This window comes from Parasteatoda tepidariorum, chromosome 3, assembly GCF_043381705.1.
Source record: "Parasteatoda tepidariorum isolate YZ-2023 chromosome 3, CAS_Ptep_4.0, whole genome shotgun sequence".
NCBI classification, from domain to species: Eukaryota; Metazoa; Arthropoda; class Arachnida; order Araneae; family Theridiidae; genus Parasteatoda; species Parasteatoda tepidariorum.
The window spans coordinates 29474523-29481926 of NC_092206.1; the positions used below are offsets into that span (position 1 = coordinate 29474523).

Genomic DNA, 7404 nt, shown 5'->3' on the forward strand with positions numbered 1-7404 from the left:
ACCCTTTTAGACATCTAACAGTGGGCTCCATTAATTGATGGTTGAAATTAGTGGATTCCATTAATTTACGTTGCATTTTGCTTTGCTGCATAAAAACTTAATGCGAAGGAGTCTAGAAAAATGCAAAGAGACTACGATGGAATAAAAAAATTAAGATGCGATTTTTACCCCGAAAATTAATGATTGTTACACTTGTAGTAAAAATAGAGCGTTGGTCGGTCTACTGAACGCTGAAATGTAACTAAAGAGTTAAATTTTTACGGCCTGACTTAACGCAAGTTTTTTTTTAAATTAAAAAAATTTCCTAAAATCAATTTATTTTCAGAAGAGGCTTTTGAGGAGTTATTCCTTTGATTTCATTTTTGAAAATCATCTGAACTAATAATACATAACTTTTTACGTTTCATAAAATCTCTTCAATAACAAAAAAAAATTATCTAAAGTCTTTTATTATAAAAGCTTATCCTAACGAAATGAAACACTAACAATCATCTAATCTTTTGAATAGAATTGTTTCGAGGTCGCTCAGAAACAAATAAAGACGTAGTGGGAAGGAAGTTAAATATTAGGGATAATACTCTTTTATCGAGTAACAAAATCATTTTGACATCATAAACTCATCCGCGCTTATCCTTGACAACAGTCGCGCAAACGAAATTTCTAAACATTTTCTTTTAAAAATGAGTCAAATCACGTTAGCTTATTGGGATTTACGAGGTCTCGGAGAACCAATTCGGTATCTACTTCATTACAAAAATGTAAAATTCGAAGACAAGAGGTATCAAGATCCTGATACATGGCAAAAAGAAAAGTTCACCTTAGGCTTGGATTTCCCAAATTTGCCTTATTATATCGATGATAAAGTCAAGTTGACACAAAGTTTCGCAATTCTGAGGTACTTGGCTAAAGTATATGATTTGGAAGGAGAAACTGAAGAAGAAAAACTAAGAGCCTCGTTAGTTGAACAACAAATCTCGGATCTTCGCATGTTCTTTTTCCAGAAGGTTGCTTACACAGATTCTGATGAAGCACAAAAGGAAGCTTTCAACGCCATTCCTGGTATGTTGAAACTTTATGCTGAATTTCTTGGGCGTAGAAAATTCCTCGTCAGCGATAATATCACTTACGTAGACTTTCTGGCTTATGAAGCTTTTGATTTTTGTGTCTTGTTTTCAAAGACAGTTTTGGATGACTTTCCGAACCTCAAAGCTTACCACGAAAGAATCGGAAATTTACCTGAACTGCAAGAATACTTCAGTTCATCGAAAAGATGGCCAATTGTTGGAAAACTAGCCCATTGGGGAGGTAGTGGTGAAATGCCAGAATAGGTATAATGAGAGCTCCAAGAACATTTTATTCTGATTAAAAAGAAAGAGAAAACTTAATGTATTTTTTATTTACTAAGCAATGCTTATGTAAGTTTCTTTTATGAATGTTCAGTGGCAGATACATCAACAGAAATAAATAATCAAAATTAACGAAAGATATTGTTTCATGTAGTTTAGTAATAATTTTTTTTATAAAATTGATATTTTTGTGACTATTAAGGTAAGTAAACCCGTAGTAGGTAAGTAAAACTTTATTACAGTTCTAATTATAAAATTTAATGAAACTGCTTTCAAATTAAGTAAAACTGCGTATTTATATTTATTATAATTTAATATCAACTTAATCATATTTATATCTTAAAATTGGTAATTGAAACGAGAATGTAGAATCCACAGCAATAAATTGTTATATCAATTTCAGGAAGTTCATTTTAATATTAAAATGGTGTTGTGTTATCACCACCCTTAATACTTATTTTTTTAATCCTTGTAAAAATGAACAAAAATATGTATAATGGGAGTTTCGAATTGATATTTATGCAAAAAATGGATATCGCTATTGAAAAAAGCGGTAATAAAAAAAAAAAAAAAAACATTTTGATTGCCATTTGCAATTTTAAATTATTTCTAATAATCTCTTTTCAACTATCAGCTTATCAGTTTTCCCCGGCAATCAAACACATTTTGATGTCTCTAATCTCGCTTTCCTTCTTAACGATTCGTCAAAGTTTGCTGACATTTTTGATTTCCATACGCCCGAACGAACTCTATTGCCAAAGAGGTAGAGATGGGTAAAGAAATTTCTAATTATGATTTTAATCCTATTTATTTGATTTCCCCAAAGACAGTGACGGTGGATATTTACTCTATTCCGCAGTTTCTTGGGGAAATTTTAAAATGAAAAAACAGACAAAAGTGTGGTTTTAAAATGTGTATTCAAAACTGCAAATCGCGTAATTTTACTACTTAGCATACTGAAAAAAATCTTTAGAATTTTTAACATTATGAGGCACTATTTCTTTTAATCAAATAAAGTGACGCCTAAATTTTCCACCTTTTTTTTTTAAAGGTATAATCCTTCTGAATGATATTTCATCATCAAAAGTTTTGTTAAGAATGAAAATAGTCAACAAACCGAAATTCCAGATAGGGATAGGGAAAAGAGTTCTTTAACAATAGTTTGCTATTCTTATATGTATATTTTTTTCAGCTTTGTTTTTTGTCATTTTATTTAATAAGGGTCGGAAAATTTTGAATCGTAAGGAATAGAAATTCAATATATAGGGCCAGCAAATTCAAAATTAAAAACATAAAAATTAAAATTTAAAAAAAAAAAACTTTATTTTTGAAATACTATTTTTTAAGATCTCTAATTTGACCTATTTCGTTCAAATTTTGTGTTTCGTCTTTTAAAATGACCTAATTAAAAGGGAATAAGAATATTAAAAATGAATGAACATTGCAATTCATAATTTTTCGAATATAAATGAATAAAATAATAAGAAACAATTATAAAAAAAGCTACTGAAAACGAAACCGAGTAACTGCTTACACTGCTGCTTACTGTACAATTTGTATTCTAATAGGGAACTGAGTGCAAATCTAAATTGTTTAAAGGGTAGACCTCAATTACTTTAATTAATTAGTGCTAACTATTAATTTAGTTCTGAAATCAAACATAATAACTTGCTTTCTCTAAAGAAATTTTTTTTTAAATATTTGGATTTTCAATCGTCAAAATAATCTTGAATGTTCAAAAAGTTTGGGCCCATTTATCTTATTAATGTCACATTTCGCGTATGTCTCCCTATCAGAGTAAGTATCCTAGCAAATCGAAAATTATTTGAAAACAATTATGAACTTCGTATATTCAAAGATAAATCAATGTAAATGAAATTATTTCAACAATTATTTACTATTTTATTTAACAATAATCAAAAATTTTTGGATTGTAAGTTATGTAGATTTTTACACCATTTTGAACGATATAATTTTAAATGACTAGTTATACGAACGAAAAAGATCGAACTGAGAAATGAGAGTTTAAAAATACGTCTTTATTTATAACTTATTAGTCAATAACTCTTTAAGTGATTTCGTTCAAATTTGGTTGTCTATCATTTAAAATTGCAGAGTTTAAAATTGGATATGTAAAAAATCATCTATCAACAAAGCACAACTTTTACAATCACATGAAATAAGAAATAAGAGAGTAATACAATTAGTAGTTTAGATTTAGGATTACCGGGAATTATTTTTGATGGTAGTTTAGATTTCGAAATCTTTTTTGGTTGGGATACTATTTGAATATTTTTTAGTGGAAATTATTTTATTTTGCCAAGTGTATTATATCTTCAACTGAAGATTTACATTATTAGAAAAACACATTGGATTGGTTGATCCAGTGGATTGGTTGATCCAAAACATTAGTTTCAATTTATTTTCAAAACTTTTTGGGTGAATTTTTTATATATATAAGGTAATTTTCGTTACATTTTCATTAAATTCGAAAAATATGGTGGAGTTTTCAAAGAAATATAAGTTTTCATACAAAAAATCCTTATTTCTCGTAACTGCAATATTAACAAATCTCCTTTCAAAAAAGATAGAATTTATGGCTTTTATGTTATTTGATGTGTTATTTCTTCAATTGTGATAAAAGAATTAGATCCCTTGATATCAGTTTACATAGGACTGATAACATTGACAGTGTAAACGACTTTCATAGAGCGGAAGAAAAAGATAATAAAAAGTGCGAGTGAGAAGCAAAACAAAGAGAGGCTTGGGTTTTGAAAAGTTTCATAAAACTCCTTCATTTATAAAACGAATTCTCTTGTTTGCCGATTATTTTAGAATTTTATTAACTATTGAAAACAATTGTTAAAAACTGTTCTACGGAAAGGGCAACATCAGAAGAATCACAGGAAAAAAGCATCGAGATTCCAAATTAAACTTGCATTATAATTAAGCAATTTGTAATTAAAGTTGAGCAGTTTTTATTTAATTAAACACTATTTTAAGTTCAATGCACAAGGGTTAATATAAGGTTAGCGCAAATGAACTCTTCCCATTTCATACTTTTTAATACTTTAATTTCATGTTCTTATGTAAGTTATAAAGATTTCCTGATGCCAATAATTACACTTATATTGTGATAAGAGGAAGAAAAAAAAATTTTTTTGGACCAAGTGATTTCTTTTAAAAAACATTAAAATGAAATTTTAATCATTTTTATAAATATTTTAAACTTTTCATAAGATTAATATCCTGAGAGAGTATTGCTGATTGATACATAATATATGATAACATATTGGGAGATACAAAATCAAGAAATATGTATTAAATTAAAAAAATTTCTATCTGCACTCTTTAAATTAATCCTTGTACGTATATAAATTATTTTTTTTAAAAAAGCATCTAGTTGCATTTGGATTAATGTTTAATGAGATTAAATTTGGGTTCAATAGCCTGAATGGCATGGGCTTAAATATGACAACACACAACACATCAATACCATTTTGTGTGTCAATTTTGCCAGCAATCTTAAGTGGACTCTTTTTTTTTTCAGTATTTTTTTCGTAATTCCTTTTTACAAGGTTAATTTTATCTTCTGGAAATTGGCAATCAAAATGGGCTACAGGTAACGCAGTGCAGAACTCTTTACCAATAACAACACTTCACATGTTTTCATTTAGCGTGCGGATAGTCATAGGAAAAGGAAGTGCGCTAGTTTCTGTCTTGATTTTATAATGAATACGATAGATAGATAATGATTATCGTATAATTAACTGTCAAAATACCATAATATTTCGGACAGTAAATTGCGAAAAAATATTAAGGAAGGGAAAAATAGTATATTCCCGTACAACTGAGAAGAGGAGGAGAGGGAATTAAGACATGGAGCCGATCCTCTCCCCAGACGGCGCATTTGAGCTTTGAGATCGCGAATAAGGTTTTACAAAATATTTCTAACGGTGAATCCAGTGCAGTAATCAGGGAATTTTTCAAAATTAGAAGGTATGTACCTATCATCTTTTTAGGGGCTTGCATCCCTGGCGTGAATGCTTCCTTACGTCAGGATCATTGTAAAATGTAATTATTTTATGTTTAATGTCATGTTTTTATCATACATTAAGAAAAAGTTACTTTTATCAATCTATGTAAGTAATATATATATATATATATATATATAAACCATATTATTTTGAGAGTGTACCCATCCTTTGTAAATAATTGCCAGATTTTCAAATCTTACATCGTTAACTAGCTTTCATTATTTTTTTTACGTTTTAGAGTGTTACATTTTCTATAATGTATAATGACAATTTCATCAGAAGTATTACAATAAGTTACAAAATTAAAAAAAAGGAAATAACACAACACATAATTGAAAAACCTTTTTCTTCCAAACATAATTCTTTATATATAGCATAATAATTATACAATTTTCATGACTTGAGAGATATATTTTAAATATAAAAAAAACCCTATTCATAGTTCTATTGCAAGAATACATTCAGTTGTGAGGATGTCTGCAAAAGGACTTTCAGACTGGGCATAAACCCACTTATTTCACTGAAATTAGCATTAGCAACAAGTTGTCCATGAATTCCCAATGCATTGGCATAGTCACTTTGCATAATTGCTTGCACTACCTGGTGGAGGCCTAACGTTACTGGATTTGAAAGCTGGAGGAAAAAAAAAACACAATTATTTCAAATAGGTAATTATAAAGTACATAACATTGTACATAAATTTAGTGGAGTAGTTCCCTGTTATTGTATACAGCTGTGGTTCCCGAACTTTTATTCTCTCGTAGACCCCTCTCAAAGTTTTTCTGTTTCGGGTAGACCCCCTGCTTACCTGATATTAATTTTTTGCGAATTCATCAACTTAAAATGTATTCTTGACAGCCGGTATAGTGCTACTCACCGCGAAAGATTTAAATTTCTAACTGCAGTGAAGTGTAGTGTGTAAAACTTAAGAAAAAAACACATGTTAATTTTATACATTTATTAATTAAATTCAAATTAAAACGAGCTTAATTAAAATTTAGTATCTGTTATATAAAATAACTAAGCAATAAATAAATGCTTTTAGTGGGAGGGATGAGCCTGATGCTTTCATAATAAAATATCAATATTTGGCATCAATATAGTTAGGTTTAATCTCAAATCTCCTCGATTAATAATGTTCAGTCTGGCTTTTTTTTTTGTTAGGAAATTGGCAACTGTGCTGAAACCCCTTTCCACTAGGTATGAAGATGGAAAAGCAATTAAAAACTTTCTCGCGATATTCCATAATACGGAATAAGTATATGTGCAAGTTTTTACAAGTTCAAATTGTATTGCGACCACAAAGCGAATGCCTACAACTTTCACAATTTTATGAAACATACTAATTTCACTTAATTAATACATATATGGAATAAAATAGTGCACTATAAAACCCCTACTCCGCTACTAATATTATAATTGCGGATATAAGTTTGTATACAAAACCGTAGCAGTGTAGTGTCGGTCAGTTTATTACATTTTCATGTAAAAACTAAGCAACAAATCTCCGAGATCTTGTGATTCGATAAAGTTGGAGGTCTAGCTAGCTAAAAAGTTGACACAGGCTAGGCTACAATTCACCATGGAAAAAATCTTTTTTGTTACAAAATATAAAACCTTACACGCAGAGAAAATAATTACGTACGCGGGCTGAGCTGCAGGCAACTGCTAGTTTATAATAATTCCGTTTCATACATCAGAAAATAATCCTAAAAACTTGAATTTTACTAAAATTTTTACTTCACAGCTACTTTTATAAATTATGTAGAATGTAGATAGATATATGTTTTTATATTATAAGGAAGTATAATGTAAGTAAATAGGCACTATCAGAGTCTGTTGATTATTCCATTCACGAAATGCCAAAATTAAAAATCACGACATGCTCATATAAGATCTACTATCGTTGACCCGCATTTTCATTTCATGGACCCTCAAATTTTTTTTCACTTGACATGGACCCCTTGTCAGTCGTCATCGACCTCTGGAGGTCGATATAGACCACTTTGGGAATCACTGGT

General features: G+C 29.4%; 1 long non-coding RNA gene and 1 pseudogene across 1 annotated transcript in view; both read left to right on the top strand.

Annotated features, from left to right (window-relative positions):
• Positions 1–7404, top strand: part of LOC107449800 (uncharacterized) — a 60588-nt gene that overhangs the window by 48703 nt on the left and 4481 nt on the right. The gene's annotated exons all lie outside the window — the stretch shown is intronic.
• On the top strand, positions 677–1483 carry LOC107444884 (glutathione S-transferase Mu 1 pseudogene; annotated as a pseudogene).